The sequence below is a fragment of the Rhagoletis zephyria genome, unplaced genomic scaffold, assembly GCF_001687245.7.
Source record: "Rhagoletis zephyria isolate East Lansing unplaced genomic scaffold, Rhagoletis_zephyria_1.1 Rzeph_scaffold_00293, whole genome shotgun sequence".
NCBI lineage: Eukaryota > Metazoa > Arthropoda > Insecta > Diptera > Tephritidae > Rhagoletis > Rhagoletis zephyria.
The window spans coordinates 70,972-90,346 of NW_016157377.1; the positions used below are offsets into that span (position 1 = coordinate 70,972).

General features: G+C 34.9%; 1 long non-coding RNA gene across 1 annotated transcript; it reads left to right on the forward strand.

Annotated features, from left to right (window-relative positions):
- The first annotated feature begins 4,454 nt into the window (after nucleotides 1–4,454).
- On the forward strand, nucleotides 4,455–18,369 carry LOC108358757 (uncharacterized). Its single transcript, XR_001846826.1, has 2 exons — nucleotides 4,455–4,536; nucleotides 18,178–18,369. It is a non-coding gene; the product is annotated as an uncharacterized LOC108358757 (long non-coding RNA).
- The last annotated feature ends 1,006 nt before the right edge of the window (nucleotides 18,370–19,375 follow it).

Here is a 19,375-nt window from a genome sequence, read left to right on the forward strand (position 1 = left end):
GCGGTGTGAATACCGTTTGTAGATATCTCGCAAATGTGTTAGATTTTTCTAAATCAACTGTTGCCTACTCATTGTTTTCCTTTATAGTGCAGATTCTGTGAGGGAGGGTGCCTTGAATTTACTTGCAGCATTCCAGCGCGAATATTCGGTAGTTGCAGATGCATCAATTCTGCTCCATTCCTTTCATTATTTAGAGTCTCTTTTAATTTTTTGTGTGTGCTTTTTTAATCGTTTTCTATTTTCAGGGGTATCTATTTAGTTTGTTACCACCTTTTCTTTGCAAGTCGTTTTTCTCTTATTTTTTCATTTATTTTTTGTTGAGGGAAAGCGTTGAATTCCAGTGGGCTTGCTGGTACGGCTTTCTTGGGTAGAGTTAAGAGATAAATTAAAATTACGGTTGGAAGAAACCATTGATCGGAAGAAATTCCAGTCCGTTTTCCGATTATGTAGAATACGTTGTGTGGGTTCGGCGGAAAAACTGCTATTGGGTACGAATAAAACACGGGCGTTATAACAAGATAAGTCAAAACAAGAGCTAGACATTACTTCCGAGAGTACAATGCCTTTAGCCACGCAGAGATCAATTAAGTCGGGTATTTTGTTTGTATCCTTTTACCTGTATGCTTTTCTGGACGGCAGCGGAAACAAATTCATATATATGAAAGCAGCGTAGAGTTGTCATCGCTTTTAGATAGTGTAGTTAAGGACTTAATTGATTAAATAGTCCTCATAAAACTATAAAAAAAAATCTATATATAGATACATATTAATAGGCTAATGGTNGATAGTGTAGTTAAGGACTTAATTGATTAAATAGTCCTCATAAAACTATATACAAAAATCTATATATAGATACATATTAATAGGCTAATGGTTTTTGCCTATTCGGGTTGGTATAATTTTGAGGAACGTTTTCGATATGTACGTAATACGTATGAATTTAAATATATTTATCTATAAAGTAAAATGCCTCTAAGAGGTTAGTTTTTACTTACCTCTATATATCCAATGAGATTGCATGCTTTGCTGAAAGTGGAATTCAAACACAAATTCCTATTCTATTTTTTTTACTTTGGCTATATGAGACACTTTTTCTAATTAAAAACACTTATATATTATTCACTTGTTTCTATTTTGTTTTTATTATTGCAAATTTTACTTGATTTTCGCACACTCACTAACAGTTTTATGTGCACATGTGTGTCATGTACCAAAGTATGAGAGAACACCAAATTTCGGGAAGTTACTGCAGTTGCGCGCTATCGATGACGCTGCTATTGTTGTTGGAAATAATGCATTAATCCTTTTGCTGTGAAAGCGCAAAGTCGATTATTAATGGCGACTTCGTATGTACAGTGGGAGTTGTTGACTTAAATACTGGTGCATTCAGAAAATTTTGCGAATCGGTTTTTTATATTTGTATTTTGAGCCATGTTTTATAAGATTTTTCAGTTAATATTTATTGCGATAGTAATATTTTTTTTCCGTAAAATATTGCTAACATTTAACGACTAGATTTGATTTCAAATAATTGCAACAACGTGCACAGATTTGTTAATTATGTGTATATTAAAGATACAATGTTAAATATGGGATTTGGCATTAAGTTTTCACTTTGGGCTTCCTTTTTTTCTGCAGCTTTGTAGCGCTTATATTGGTTTGAAATATTAGAACTTGTTATTGGCACGTTTTAAAAGTATTTTTGCTTCTAATTTAAATAATTTGATTTTGATTTTAAATAAATAGTGTTATGAGGGAAGGTAATCCTATTATTGCACCGTCATGAGATATTTAGACAACTTATCCTCGGCCTCCACTGCACTTCGGTTATGTGTTTGTTGGTATTCGATTATGTAGTTGTAATGGTATGTTCATATAATCTGGCACGTACTGTTTAATTTGCAATACCTAATCACTTTCGCTTTATGAGTAATTATTATGGATTTAAGAGCGCAATTTTATACTTTTTTCCGCCAGCATTCACACACCCACTTGATCGTCTGATGATCCCTATTACATAAGTATTATACGTTCTGTGACGCCCTGCAACATGCCGGCGATCTGAGGGAGTTCATTAAGCTTTACCCGTTTGCTATACTTTATTATTCATAGTCGAAATCAAATTCCTTGAACGCTTTTATGTTTATTGCCGTAAGAAAGTGCCCAAACACCGTCGCACGTATCACCGAGCCACCCGATCCGACTCTCCGAGCGTAATATGCCGCTTCGAATGCGTTGAAAGTGAATTTCGCTCTGTTATGCCTCTTGAATACACTTCACCGTTGAATTTTTTTACGATTATTGTTACGATTATTTTTATTATAACTGCCACACAGACTGTCACTTCATTTGCTTAGGCAGGTTCGATGTTAGACTGCTTGTGCAATTACGTGCGAATGTCTGCGTCCTCTGGTCTTCGTGCCCAATTGGATTGCTAACTTTGAACCTTTTTGGCTCGCTAGGAGACGCAACTAGAATGCAACTTAGAAGTTAGGTAGCAGCTGTTAGCCGTCCCAGTACAGTCAGTAGCGACAATGACAGTTTTTGTCAAATTGCCACACAGTGTGTCTGCTACCCAGCCACTCTGCGTCTCTTTGCAGCAGCTGCTTATTTTTCAGAGCCTTTTTCGAGTTTTGGCAAATCGATGGCCTTCAAAGTGAATGATTTTGCAGCGTAGGCTATTGCATCTACTGACTATATGCGAACGTGCGTGTGCTGCAAATTAGACCATTTGAAGTTGAGTCGTTCAATGGTTCACACGATAAGTTGTCGCTTCCGAAAATTTTTTGTTTTAATATTTATTGCAGACGGTTATTATTATATTTAGGGTAATTTCTCTATGTGTATTGTTGATAATGCTGATGTTGATTTCTTTACGACTTCTATCAAACTAAACCCATAAAGCATTCAATTCAAGGCATATACTTCACATATCTACGAGCGCGGCGGCTACATGTGAAATTCCGTCTATCCGTGCACACGGCTGCGCGAGCAAGCAAAATCGAGCAAACAATCAGCTGCAGCAGTAGCAGTAGCAGCAGCAGCAGCGAAGCAAGCGAGCGTTGCGGCCCCAGCGTTGCCTACAGCCATGACAATAAAATGAATGAGCAGGGAGAGGTACACACAACAACGACAAAGTGATGTTATCACCAACAGAGGCAGTTAACGCATGCAACAAAAACAAGAAGTCAATTGAAGCCACAACAGACACGCTGTCGTTTGCGAGCACTGCCGTATACAACAAAGTGCCGGGACCCCTTGCACCCTTTCCTCCTTGCTATAGGTATAAGCAAGAAAAAATGCAGAACGCCAGAAACAAAGTGTGTTTATGCATGGAGAGAAATAAAGTACAAAAATAAAATCTCAAATCGTCAAATCGCGCTCAGCAGCGCCGGCAACTATGACGGAGGTGGGAACGGCGAAGTCCGCAGCGGCAGCACATGAGAAATATTCTTATAAGAAAGCTAGCCACAGAAGCGCCACCAATATAAAATTCTGGCTATTTGGCCCAACAATGCTAACCCATACGTTGCGTGTGTTGTACCGCAGCCATCGCCACTGCCGCTGCCGCTGCTACAGGCTTTTGTTGCTCTCTTCCATATTGGCGTTTATTTATGTTATTCTGCAGCAGAGCTGCTCCAACGTCAGTTGCTGCATGCTCCGCTGCCTTCTTTGTTCTGTGTGGCGACCATGCGGCGTCGATGCCAGCGCGCCGAAGCAATAAAGTATCCACTGGATACCGAAAAATCTACTCCGAGAAGATTGGCGAAATTTATTGTGGGAACTTCTTGTTTTTGAATCTTCCAACGAATACAACAACTACAGAAATTGGTGAGTGAGCAGTTGCCATCTGCTCAATTTAACCGCGCCAACTGCGAGTAGTAAACTTTGTTGTGCTTGCTATTTTATTGTGTGTTGAGTTTGTTTCGTTTATTGCTGAAATTTATGTGAGAGTTTTTGTATCGGTTAGCTAGGGGTGTACGCGGTGCCTTGATGCGGCAGTGTTTGGCGCTCATTCGCTCGTGTCTTCATAGCTCGCACGGTGGCATACACAGCCGGATTTCACAGCGCAGACAGACGCTTCGTTCTACCGTAGTGAACAGAAGCCTTCTCTACTCCCCAGTACCCTCATTTCCAGCAATGGGCTGTTTGCTTTTCTTTGCTTGCGAGTTTGAGTTACGAGGCCTCTTGTACTCTATATGCGGGTAGCATGTGAGCGCCACCGTTTGCCACCCGAAACACCAAACGGTCGATTGTGGAGTGAGTGCAGTCGAGTGAAATAATTTGTTGGTGAAAACCAGAGAATCGACGCACATACATAATACATATGAATGTATGGAGGTATATTTTGTTGCCGCACAACAACTTGACGTTGAATTGTTGAATTATTGTGTGACCTGAGAATTTGCGAATTCTCAGTGAGTCATTTTGCTTTCTGAGTAGTAATCACATGTTGGTGTTCGAAACTGCTCGTACTTCATATCTTCGTTTACAAAATATTAATGTATCAGGCGCACAGGGTAGCCTAATGGATAAGTAAACGGAACTATAAATAATTAATAATTAAGAACGAAAATAAGTTCTAGTATAACTCTGTGAGAGAACTAGAATACTAAAATGAATGGTGTGCAAAGTAAATAGAGGCGCACAGTGGGAGAAATCACAAAAACGCTGACCATATATAGTAAAAATTAACCTAGAGATTTAAAATTTGGAACACATGCTTCTTTAGTGAATATGTATTAGTATAAGCTGTAAATATAGACAAAATCCTCCCATATAACGGTTCTTTTTAAAAACTCGAAGTGTTATATTTGAGAAGCCCTACCAAAAAAAAGGGTGACAAAACCTTCCACTTAGGCTTAAATTCAAACTAGAACTGTCGACTATGGTCCCTCAAAATACCATCCCTGCATCTAGACCAAAAGGGCACTTATAGTTATTTATTGAACAGCAAAAATTGAATTTAAGCTAATTTTTTTTCAATATTTTTTTATTGTTCAATAAATTTTAAAGCTGTTTTGGATGGACTTTTTTGTGTGATTACGAATCCGGAAGTGTTAAGTCAGTATTGCCATGTGTAAGCTTTCCACACAACACAATGAGCACTCTTATTATTTTATCGGGCTATTCAATCGTGAATTGCAATAGAACTTGGACGAATCTGGTTAGATCCTTTCTTTTTTAATTCTTTAAGTACGTTGTTTTTGCTATTATCTTCAAAGTACAGAGTAGCCCGATCTCCCGCGATCAAAACTTTTTCAACAATCAAATAAGAAAATATTCTTATATATTTTTTTTTGAGACAGCTTTTACAATTAATTTTTAGATTCCATGGCTTAGATTATTTAAGATACCGTCAGAAACGCTCTCTATCTAGCAAAAAAATAATTACACTACAATTACAGCACTAACTTTAGTAAGAATAGCAAGTTCAAACTACTTTAGTGTAGAAGATACAGGAAAAGGGTGCCTTATACTTTTCATCCACTACGATAGATCTTCCTCTTGACAAATTACCATGTTTTGCAACCGTCGGACAACTTCGATTTTTGGAATACTGGCCAGCTTTTTCTCCCACTGTGCGGCGCGTTATTTTATATATCTTAGTTTACTAGGTGTCGATCTTCTATGAAAACTCACTTTACTTAATAGGGAAAGTGGTATGGACCTTTTCAATACTATCACCTTCTATATTTCTTTAATTTTAATACTCTATATAATTCAAGATCTACCACTCCTACTGACAAATATTAGCACAGTATAAAAGAACAATATTCAATGGCGAATCAGTTCCAAGCTAACAAGATAACATATTATTTTTCTATTTGCCGAACGGGCTGGAGTAAAGTAAGTTGTATTTTACGTAATAGGGTTTTTCAGCGGAAGATACTTTTTGTNATAGACAAAATCCTCCCATATAACGGTTCTTTTTAAAAACTCGAAGTGTTATATTTGAGAAGCCCTACCAAAAAAAAGGGTGACAAAACCTTCCACTTAGGCTTAAATTAAAACTAGAACTGTCGACTATGGTCCCTCAAAATACCATCCCTGCATCTAGACCAAAAGGGCACTTATAGTTATTCATTGAACAGCAAAAATTGAATTTAAGCTAATTTTTTTTCAATATTTTTTTATTGTTCAATAAATTTTAAAGCTGTTTTGGATGGACTTTTTTGTGTGATTACGAATCCGGAAGTGTTAAGTCAGTATTGCCCTGTGTAAGCTTTCCACACAACACAATGAGCACTCTTATTATTTTATCGGGCTATTCAATCGTGAATTGCAATAGAACTTGGACGAATCTGGTTAGATCCTTTCTTTTTTAATTCTTTAAGTACGTTGTTTTTGCTATTATCTTCAAAGTACAGAGTAGCCCGATCTCCCGCGATCAAAACTTTTTCAACAATCAAATAAGAAAATATTCTTATATATTTTTTTTTGAGACAGCTTTTACAATTAATTTTTAGATTCCATGGCTTAGATTATTTAAGATACCGTCAGAAACGCTCTCTATCTCGCAAAAAAATAATTACACTACAATTACAGCACTAACTTTAGTAAGAATAGCAAGTTCAAACTACTTTAGTGTAAAAGATACAGGAAAAGGGTGCCTTATACTTTTCATCCACTACGATAGATCTTCCTCTTGACAAATTACCATGTTTTGCAACCGTCGGACAACTTCGATTTTTGGAATACTGGCCAGCTTTTTCTCCCACTGTGCGGCGCGTTATTTTATATATCTTAGTTTACTAGGTGTCGATCTTCTATGAAAACTCACTTTACTTAATAGGGAAAGTGGTANTCCCGCGATCAAAACTTTTTCAACAATCAAATAAGAAAATATTCTTATATATTTTTTTTTTTGAGACAGCTTTTACAATTAATTTTTAGATTCCATGGCTTAGATTATTTAAGATACCGTCAGAAACGCTCTCTATCTAGCAAAAAAATAATTACACTACAATTACAGCACTAACTTTAGTAAGAATAGCAAGTTCAAACTACTTTAGTGTAGNTCTTCAAAGTACAGAGTAGCCCGATCTCCCGCGATCAAAACTTTTTCAACAATCAAATAAGAAAATATTCTTATATATTTTTTTTTGAGACAGCTTTTACAATTAATTTTTAGATTCCATGGCTTAGATTATTTAAGATACCGTCAGAAACGCTCTCTATCTCGCAAAAAAATAATTACACTACAATTACAGCACTAACTTTAGTAAGAATAGCAAGTTCAAACTACTTTAGTGTAAAAGATACAGGAAAAGGGTGCCTTATACTTTTCATCCACTACGATAGATCTTCCTCTTGACAAATTACCATGTTTTGCAACCGTCGGACAACTTCGATTTTTGGAATACTGGCCAGCTTTTTCTCCCACTGTGCGGCGCGTTATTTTATATATCTTAGTTTACTAGGTGTCGATCTTCTATGAAAACTCACTTTACTTAATAGGGAAAGTGGTGTGGACCTTTTCAATACTATCACCTTCTATATTTCTTTAATTTTAATACTCTATATAATTCAAGATCTACCACTCCTACTGACAAATATTAGCACAGTATAAAAGAACAATATTCAATGGCGAATCAGTTCCAAGCTAACAAGATAACATATTATTTTTCTATTTGCCGAACGGGCTGGAGTAAAGTAAGNATGAAAACTCACTTTACTTAATAGGGAAAGTGGTGTGGACCTTTTCAATACTATCACCTTCTATATTTCTTTAATTTTAATACTCTATATAATTCAAGATCTACCACTCCTACTGACAAATATTAGCACAGTATAAAAGAACAATATTCAATGGCGAATCAGTTCCAAGCTAACAAGATAACATTTTATTTTTTTATTTGCTGAACGGGCTGGAGTAAAGTAAGTTGTATTTTACGTAATAGGGTTTTTCAGCGGAAGATACTTTTTGTCGCTGCGGCAACTCTTCACTGTGCCTCCGTAAATATATGTGTATATGTATGTAAATACTACGAAGCTATAAATACACTTGCAGAAAGTGAATTGCGCTCTCCGTTTCTGTCTAAAGATATCCAACGGGAAGAAGTTACATACATAATTCTCCTTTCTCATTTCGTTGAGAATACTGTAGAATTTCTATAACTAAACAAGTCAAGTGTGCTATTGAGCTAAGTTATAACTGTATATAGTTGCACTTTGGAGTTGGTTGTCTGCTGCCTCGTTTGCTGCAGTCTTCTTTACTTACTACAGTACAAGCAATTCTAAATTGAACAGCCATCTGCTGAAACACCGACGGTAGATACACTGCCATTGCTGAACTTATTGTGGATAGGTACATTAAAACATTTATAAACGATAAGACTTATCTAATGATGTTTTAATAGACCGTTATTAGTACTTCTTTAAAATGCATAAACAGTTTATGAAGGATACAATTTTTTCAAAATAACAAGATATTAAGTTATATACCAAATCGATTTATTTTGCAGTTTGCTGATGTGTAGTTTGTTTTTTCGCATTTTGCTTAGGCTATAATGTGCAATATATGATAAGAGCAAATGCATGACAAAGGTTCACGATTATTATCAGCGGTGTTAAATGACACTGCCCTCAATATTCACATTTAAAATATTGTTTGGCAAAGCGCTAATTTTGTTAAATAAACCTTGCCGCTGTCGGACTGAGCATTTACCTGTAGATATTCTTTGGAAAATCTTTATATCTATATAGTGGAATCTGCATCAATGTTTCCCGCCATGCTGCATTTTAATGTATGACTCGTCGATTTTTTATGTTACACTTTGTTTTTGTTTTATATATGCTCAGATGTGTTAACATCTACAAAATCNATAGTTGCACTTTGGAGTTGGTTGTCTGCTGCCTCGTTTGCTGCAGTCTTCTTTACTTACTACAGTATAAGCAATTCTAAATTGAACAGCCATCTGCTGAAACACCGACGGTAGACACACTGCCATTGCTGAACTTATTGTGGATAGGTACATTAAAACATTTATAAACGATAAGACTTATCTAATGATGTTTTAATAGACCGTTATTAGTACTTCTTTAAAATGCATAAACAGTTTATGAAGGATACAATTTTTTCAAAATAACAAGATATTAAGTTATATACCAAATCGATTTATTTTGCAGTTTGCTGATGTGTAGTTTGTTTTTTCGCATTTTGCTTAGGCTATAATGTGCAATATATGATAAGAGCAAATGCATGACAAAGGTTCACGATTATTATCAGCGGTGTTAAATGACACTGCCCTCAATATTCACATTTAAAATATTGTTTGGCAAAGCGCTAATTTTGTTAAATAAACCTTGCCGCTGTCGGACTGAGCATTTACCTGTAGATATTCTTTGGAAAATCTTTATATCTATATAGTGGAATCTGCATCAATGTTTCCCGCCATGCTGCATTTTAATGTACAATGACTCGTCGATTTTTTATGTTACACTTTGTTTTTGTTTTATATATGCTCAGATGTGTTAACATCTACAAAATTCCCCTTCTTTAAATTATAAGAATAGGTAACTTTAAAATTAAATGTTATAAATTTAAAAGCTTTGTTATTCAATTATGTATGTATGTATGTATATATGTACATATGTATTTATGTACACTCATAAATTTCTACAGCTAAGAAAATATTCTTCTAATACTCTGCATAAGACCCGAAACTAAACGCCACTTATTTTTTTTCTAATAAAATTGAATGGCCGATCATCCCCTTTTCTAATTGTTGAACACCACTTTGCTGTGATCCGCACTGCAACAGCCATGTTTGCCGTCGGCATAACAATCATGGCCGTAAATAAACACTCCGTTATACGACAACTCAAATCAGTACATTAAATGACAGCCAATGCACGCATACACACTCACTCGCACACCGTTGAGTTATGACCTGACAAACAGCGCACTCACTCATTTGGTACTCATTCACTCAATTTAAGCCATAAAATAATCAGCAGTGACCGAGAGAACAATCCAAATATCCCAAAGGCAAAGAAGAATACAATAAAAATATTTCATTCAATCCCAACACCACCAAGAGCTCTACTCCGGCAGAAACATTAATCAGCATCAGCTGTGCGGCAGAGAGAGCGCATGAAATCTTGGCAAAAAAGAGAAAATCAAATCCACCACGTGGGGTCGATTGAAGCACTACAAGCAAACCCACAAGCATAATACAACCCAAGCATACGTACCTATATACTTTCTCGGCGCAATCCAATTGGCAAAACTAGGGCCACATCGCTGAGGGAGGAGCCGAACTCATAAAGCATTGCCATTACACTGTGCAGTGCAGCAGCTGTCAGTCGACATTGCTGATCGGCAGCCGCGTCGGCCAAAGAGCCTGTGGCTAAACAGCTCGAAAGATGGATGACTATGTGCAAGAGAGCAAGCGATATATATAGATGCGCCGGTAACACTGAAGAGCAAGTGAGATGACGCACAACGGGCTGAGTTAAGTGTGACGAATTGCGTTATTATCTTGCTTTATGTTAGCCAGAAGCAACAACAACGACAGTGTAGTTGGCGCTGAGCCATGTTANTTCTGAGAAAAATACACCGCAGTAATTTTCAAATTTCAAAATTACATTTCTCGACTGAAAAATAAGATAATCGAGCTAACTCGACGGCACACAGTGTGCTTTTTTAACACTTCATGCCAATTAATCGTAGCGCTTTCGACAGAAGCATATTTTGATATGAAGTAAAACGGCTTTGAAAGCCAATAATTGCCTTTCAAGGAAAAATATTACCATTGAGCAACACGCAATCCTTGACTTTAAAAAAAGCGGTCAAATGCAAAATCCAAAGGATATATTAAAAAAAAAACATCTTTTGGATTTTTTATTATACTAATATTATAGATTTTGAGATGAGAAACACGATTCCACTGTTAAAAAACGAAAAAAAAAATTCAACGCCTCAATTTGAAAAATGCATTACATTTTACATTTTTTATTATTTGCATGCTGCTGTGCATCCTTCACACAATTTTTATCCCTCGACAAACAAGTCAGCTGTAGTGATATTTATTCAAGACCTTTAATTTAAGCCAAGGTAGAAGTCTCTAGGCCCTTTGAGAGCTAAATTATTAAGCTTCTAAAGTTAAACTTCGAAATTTCATTCGACATTTTACGCATTTTTTTCTAATTTCGGAGTAACAACTAGTACAGCAGTTTCGAAGTTTGGTTTAAAATTTTATAACTTGGCTCTCAGAAGGCCTCGAGGCTTCTACCTTGGCTTAAAATGAAGGTCTTGAATTGCACTTATTGTTCGAGTCGATTAAGCAATGTCTGTCTGTCCGTCCGTCTGTCCGTCTATCCGTCTGTCCGTCCGTCCGTGTACACGATAAAAATTTCGAATCGAGCAACAATTGAGATATCTCAACGAAATTTGGTACATACGTTTCCATGGACGAAATCGGACTGTAACCACGCCCACTTCCCATGTAACGGGAATTTCAAGAAAGAAAACTGCGATATTTTAGTAACTACTGAAGATAATTCACTCAAAATTGATATTTACAATAATTTTCAGACGAAAAATAAGAATATTATAAATTTTTGGAAAATGGGCGTAGCCACGCCCACTTATGGTTACATGTGTATATCTTTGTAACCGCCTCACCAATTTCTTCCAAACTCAGCACAGGTGTTGGCCTTGGTACAATATACCAAATGGCCGAAAATTTTTAAAAACGGACAATAACCACGCCCACATCCCATATAACGGTAATTTAGAAAAATACAAAATCTTCGATAAATCAGTAAATATTAAAGCTAATTTATTCAAAATTGATGCTTGCAACATTTCTTTACCAAGAAATACGTTTATAGTAAAATTTTGGAAAATGTGCGTGGCACCGCCCACTTATGATCACATTTATGTATCTCGTTAACCGTTCCAGCAATTTGTACCAAACTCGGTATTTTTATTGTGCTTGCCACATAAAAGCAAAACGTTATATTGAAATCGGACTAAAATTACGGCCGCTTTTCATATAACGGTAAATTTCAGAAATGCTTGAAACTTCAATATTTCGAAATTTAAGGACGCTAATTTACTCAAAATTGATACAGCCCGGCTTACCATGGAGCGATAGGTTTCGGAAATGAGAAAAAACGTATATTTAATACTTGGGTATTTAATGTTCGGCTCCTCCCGAACTTAGACTTTCTTACTTGTTTAAATTAAGGTGTTCAATTTTTTATTCGAATTTTGAACAGTGGAATCGTGTTGCTCGTCTCAAAATCTATAATACTAATATAATAAAAAATACATACATTTTTTGTTGTGTAATAAATCCCGTGTATTTTGCATGTTTATTTTTCGAAGAACACTACTTTTGATAAATTTTTTTAAGATCAAGGGGTAATTGTGGCTCTGTAGCCACAATTGAAAGGGATTTACTTTAGGTTTCAAATCCATTTTGTTTCGTATCAAAATGCTGCTTCTGTCGAAAGCGCTACCATTAATTCGCGTGCAGTGTTCAAAAAGCACACTGTTCGGCTTGTGAAAGGACAAGAGATGTATCTTAAAATGCTTTGCATATTTTTCAGATATGAATTCAGCGACAAAATCTATAAGAATGGCCAATTTCAAATCAGAAAAAAATTTGAATTTGCACGAAATTGTTCTGGAAGTAGAATCACAATACCAAGAGTGTANAGCAATTTGTACCAAACTCGGTATTTTTATTGTGCTTGCCACATAAAAGCAAAACGTATTATTGAAATCGGACTAAAATTACGGCCGCTTTTCATATAACGGTAAATTTCAGAAATGCTTGAAACTTCAATATTTCGAAATTTAAGGACGCTAATTTACTCAAAATTGATACAGCCCGGCTTACCATGGAGCGATAGGTTTCGGAAATGAGAAAAAACGTATATTTAATACTTGGGTATTTAATGTTCGGCTCCTCCCGAACTTAGACTTTCTTACTTGTTTAAATTAAGGTGTACAATTTTTTATTCGAATTTTGAACAAAATCTATAATACTAATAGNGAATTTTGAACAGTGGAATCGTGTTGCTCGTCTCAAAATCTATAATACTAATATAATAAAAAATACATACATTTTTTGTTGTGTAATAAATCCCGTGTATTTTGCATGTTTATTTTTCGAAGAACACTACTTTTGATAAATTTTTTTAAGATCAAGGGGTAATTGTGGCTCTGTAGCCACAATTGAAAGGGATTTACTTTAGGTTTCAAATCCATTTTGTTTCGTATCAAAATGCTGCTTCTGTCGAAAGCGCTACCATTAATTCGCGTGCAGTGTTCAAAAAGCACACTGTTCGGCTTGTGAAAGGACAAGAGATGTATCTTAAAATGCTTTGCATATTTTTCAGATATGAATTCAGCGACAAAATCTATAAGAATGGCCAATTTCAAATCAGAAAAAAATTTGAATTTGCACGAAATTGTTCTGGAAGTAGAATCACAATACCAAGAGTGTAATTGAAATTCTTAACCAGAGTCGGATTTCTCGACCGACTCGGATTTGGGAGGGGAAATTTCCCCTCGAACAAATTCGTCCAGAGGGTGATCCACACCCAGTTAGGTTAGGGGTCTAATAAAATTTTATTGTAGGCACCAGGGTTGTTTTTTTTTTAAAACGACGTTTTATTCAAAAAAGAAAAAAACACGGTTTAAACAAGTTTTTCGTACATGTTTTAATTTACATGTTTTAAACATTGTTTTAAACACTTTTAATAATTCAATACTTTCGAAATTAAGGGTTGGTAGAAGTCAAATCCATCGAAGAACTCATAAAATATCTATTAGAAATTAATAATAATGTTTAACATTGAAATGGACGTTATATAAATAAAAAAGTAGTCCTGTGTATTATTTAGATAAATACCTTAAGAGCCTTTTCACAGTACTCGGAATGACGTCGGATCGACATTTTTTCCGCCCACGTGTTGCGTTGCACACGAATACTTTCAGCATGTAATTTGGNTAATAATGTTTAACATTGAAATGGACGTTATATAAATAAAAAAGTAGTCCAGTGTATTATTTAGATAAATACCTTAAGAGCCTATTCACAGTACTCGGTATGACGTCGGATCGACATTTTTTCCGCCCACGTGTTGCGATGCACACGAATACTTTCGGCATGTAATTTGGAAAAAAAAATACAAAAAAAAACGAAAATGCCCGAAATTACATACATATATCATTTGAAAAAAAAATATCCTCTGCCGAAGACAACGACGTTATAGCTTGTTATATTTATTTTTAACCGACTTCACAAAATATATAGATATATATATATTTTTCTTTTTATGTATGTTTCCGCATAACTTTGGACCACGTTAACCGATTTCTATTATTCTTTTTTTCAAGGAAAAGTGTTACCTCACAGGTGGTCCCATACTAATTTGGTTTAAATCCGATTATTAGGTCATAAAGAAATTAACGATAATCTTAAATTTTTATATGAAAACTGAAGTGAGTTTATTTTTTGCCTCAAAACTTACTTGTTTACTGACTTTTTACTTTCTTCTTCTTGTTTTTGTACGCCGAAAAAATGTGTGCAGTCAATTTTCAGATTTTACTGACCGGTCTTACTGCAGTGTGATATGCCGAAATGAATTCGCTCCGATTTCATATATACGACAGTAATATGAAATTGAAATACATGCGGTCGGTAAACTTTCGGTAAAAAACAAAAATGTCGCTCTAAGGTCCGGCCACATACAACTTTGGCGTTGCGTCAGCTTCAGCGTCGCTTTGACAGCAGCGCGAGTAACGCCAGTGCTTGCTACAATAAATTAACATACGTACTAGCGGCAGATAAATCTATATCAATAATTGCATTAAAAACGATATTTCTTGCCCGCATTTGATTAAAAAGGAATATTATTTCACATAATTTAATTTATTTGCAACAGCTGACGCACGAGTTCGCCATCTTTCTGTTTTGCTTTTGTGTTGGCGTTGCTCAACTTTTGTTACGGCCCTTCTCCACAGTAAAAAGTTTTTACCTATCAACTGTCATTTTTATTGCCTGATATAAATTTTATCAGAGGCAATATTTGGGCGTGAGCATTTTTTTATCTTGATAAAACCATTTGTAAAATGGCTATTTTTGCCTGTTTTAATAGCACAAAAAATTTTTAAAATTTGCTATTTCACATCCAAGTACAATTTACAAAAATTTTAATAGGAAACAGCTCAATTTTTTCTTTTATATTAAAATTTAAATAATATTCCCACCAACCCTGATTATAACACAAACCACATTTCTGAACAATCAGTTGTATGGGAGCTATATGTTATAGTCAACCGATTTCGATGATTTTGAGAAAAAGTTAAGGCAATAACAAAAGACAGTCACGTGCAAAATTTTAGTAGAATAACTTTAAAACTGAGATAATTATTAAAAAAAGTTTAAATTTAAGCAAATTTTCAAGAGTGACTCAAGTTGCATCTGGCAAAACGGGGGACGCCATTGTATTAAAAAGGTCCCAGTTAATTAAGATCAGCTATCAAAGCCTTTGCCCAGAAAACAGTGTAATAAACGACAAAAATTTCACTTTCTTAGCTATAAAACTTCCCTCCTAAATATCTCAAAGTTTGAACATGATACGGATTTTCTGAAAACGGCATCATAATCTAGAGATAAAAATTTTAGATACGTGTTTGGCCTTTTGTTGTGATATTTTTGCCTCCCTAGTGTGTTATTTAACGTTTCCAAATTAAAAAGAATTTAGTATGAAAATTATTATTGTCAATATGTGCACAAATATACAGTGGATAAAAAAGATTTTCGGACGCAATTTATTGCCAATAGTCGCACATCGCTAGTATTAAACCTGATTCTACCTGATTCTTTTCAATAAATTGGGAAATTCCAAAGAAGGCACAGAAATTTGTATAAGTCCGAAATAGAAGTTCTTTAACTCTGCTGTAAAACTTAAACTGCCCTTAGAAGCTTTTTATTCTAAGCAATTGATATATTTTTTATGTCTTCTTTTTTAAATTTTGCATAAAACTAAATATAATGCTATTTGTAGTAAAATCTAGATTTATCGGAGTCTCAAATTGTGTACAAACTGTAGAAAAAATTTCAAAAATCTCATCAAAAGTTTCTAATTATGTATTGATCAAAATTTCAAATTTTTTTAATCAGAATTTTTAGAAAATTTGTTTGGTATAGATAAAATTTTATTGCGGGAAATTTTGCTACTTATTCTAATTATCTTAAACGAGCAATTTTTGTGTATATGTATATGTATCCACAAGTTTCTCGGCAAGGCCTCTAACGTAGCAAAATGAAAAATCGTTTTTAAAAGACTTTCGAAGTTGTATTTCTTCCAATTGTCAAAAACATTTTATTTGTCACGGGGAAAATACCGTAAAAATTATTTGTATCGTGCGAATATCTATAGAAATTTTCAGGGTTTGAAAAACTGTTAGCACAGCGACAACAGCCAGCATTTGCTTTTTTATAAATTGTTGTTGCTTATCTAGCCGGCAATTACAAGTACCTAATGAAGATCTTGCAGAAGCAATGAGCTTAGCCGACTACGCTTTAAAGGAATTTGAAGAAATGCCACAAGATGCAGAAAAAACTTTCATTTGCTTTTCGAACACGTAGAAGAAGTATGCACCAACCTAGGTACAGAAATCAAAGTACCGCGATTCAGCAGTCGCCAAAAGAATCCCTTTAATGTGAAAACCGGAGACGCCGAGGCATACTATCGCATTGCTTTTTACATTCCCTACCTTGATACATATATTGCACATTTGAAAAACTGGTTCCTAAACCATAAATCAGTTTTAAATAATTTTAGTGTTTTGTTTCCAAAGTATGATTTTAACGAAAAAAACTGAAGAACGTTTGCTTTCTATGAAAAAGTAATCGACTGCTCGAAACAAAACTTTCTCTGGAGGTAAAAATGTGGAAAAACGAGTTTTACACGAACATTTTCGAAATGCTCTCGAAGCATTACAAGTAGCTAATACAACGTCTTTTGGGAATGTTTTTAAGATCTTACGTATATGGCACTTTTGCCCGTTTCAATAGCCACACCTGGACGAAGCTTTTCATGCCTGAAAAGAATTAAAACCTACTTGAGAAATACAACATGTCATGAAAGACTCAACAGTCTAGCATCTGTAGAATATTCACAAAGATATATATTTTTCAGTTGACGAAGTTCTAGAAGAATTTTTCAAAAAACCACGAAAAATTTGGAAATTCTTCGTTTCATTGATTTATAAGTAAAAAGAAAAATTTATGTGTTTAAGATTATCAAAATGTTTTATAAATAAAGCGAAAAATTGAATAAATGTAATCCTTTTGACTTAAGATATTCTCTAGTTCATAATGTGAAAAGTGATCGACTTTAAACCGCACATGTAGCGCGCATTCACTAACACTGCGCCTACAATTTTAGCACATAATTAGACAGCCAAATCCTCGGTTTTTATAGCTTAATGGCTTCTTTTTTTTTAGCGCCAAACTATCACCAAAAAAGAGAAATATTAAAAATCAACAGAAATTTTGAGAAGCTTCGAATTTGCACTAAATTATACTACCACTAAATGAGCTAAAAACTACCATGTACCAAGAAATTTTCTAAAGATTTGGATTAATAAATGTTATACTATGAACTTATTTTTTTATAAATCGTCGCTGGAATAATGAAATAGTGTAACATGAAAATTATAGTTTTGAGAAAAACGAATTGGAAGTTTTTATAAACCATTACAAACCCTACAAACACAATTTCGTTTTTCGCGAATAAATCAGTGAGCCAAAGAGATATTTAAGAAAACTAAAGTTTTTTCTAATAGATTAAAGGATTGTCTATCCAATGGTGCAATTATCGAATAATAGTGTATGTGGCATTTACACTGTTTCTTTATTCGAGCGACGAAATCATGAACCAAAAAATGTTCATAAAATGAACAAAAAAATTATCATAAAAACACATAAGTAAATATGTACGAATATTGTCAATAGCCACTGTGCCAAAATTTTTTGATACATAATATTTTTATGAACATTAATATATGTATGTATGTATACATAGATATGGGCATACATACATACATATGTATGTAAACTCATCGTTCTTGAGAACGAGCAAAGTGCAGTAATTGTGTTTGATGAATTGCTTATAAAATGTTGTCATATGTTTTTACACCAGCAGCAGCAAAAACACTCCAGGCCATACATACATATATGCATGCAAGTGCTACCGTGCCACGCGCAACACATCAGATGCAACTACAATGAAGCTAGCGCCAATAACAACAACGAAACCGTAATGCAGTTGTTTGTTTTATTTATTGACTCGCCTGATCAAACTGACTGATTGCTATTAAACATGCACGATTAAGGAAGCACAAACAACAAAACAGATACAAAGGCACATGGAAAGGGAGGAATCAGAGAAAGAGAAGTTTGTCGAGCGAAGGTTAACAACGAACGAGTAGGTACACAAAAGCCGACTTCAAGCTATTGCTGGCAACAAGCCTTATCACCATGTGTTAGTTGCGTATACACATACAGCGAGTCTTTATGCAAAAATCAAATGACACGCTTTGAAAGTAAATGTTATAGTTTTCAATAAACTTTACAAAAAAAGTATATTTTATATTAATAAATACATGTACAATATTTTTTCTTGATACGACAAATACTAAAATATATGTAAGTATTCCCACATCTCAATTCATGCAGTCACATACTTATACACATTCAAGCGCATTTCCAGTAGTCACACAGCTACACAGAATTAAACAGGCGTCCATCCGAGCATCGAACTTCCAAGTCCGTTCAAAGTTGCACGTCATAAATTAAATATTCAACTTCATCGATCATTCGCCGACAAAAAGAGTTCACTCTACGACGAATATTGCTCCTTGGTTCAGTTACTACAACTTCAGCAGTTCGAATAGAGGTCACAGCACCAGCTGGAGTAGAATACCACCAAAACCAACACCAACATTGCGTCTCATATGATGGTTGAGGTTACCGGCAAGTTTAAGTTTTGTTCTTTCCCCAACGTCTTCCTTCTTTTTTTCTGTGTTGTATACCTTCACCTCGGCACGTTTGCAGCTTATACAACCTCTGAAGCGGAAACACAAACGCATTGCCCTTTTGCGCTTACAATTGCCAAGAGCGCTCCGAAATCTCAGTTCTCAATATATAATTCTGATGTACATTCGCATGTTTGTAACGGGTGATTTTTTAAGAGCTTGATAACTTTTTTTTTAAAAAAAACGCATAAAATCTCATCGGTTCTTTATTTGAAACGTTAGATTGGTCCATGACATTTACTTTTTGAAGATAATTTCATTTAAATGTTGACCGCGGCTGCGTCTTAGGTGGTCCATTCGGAA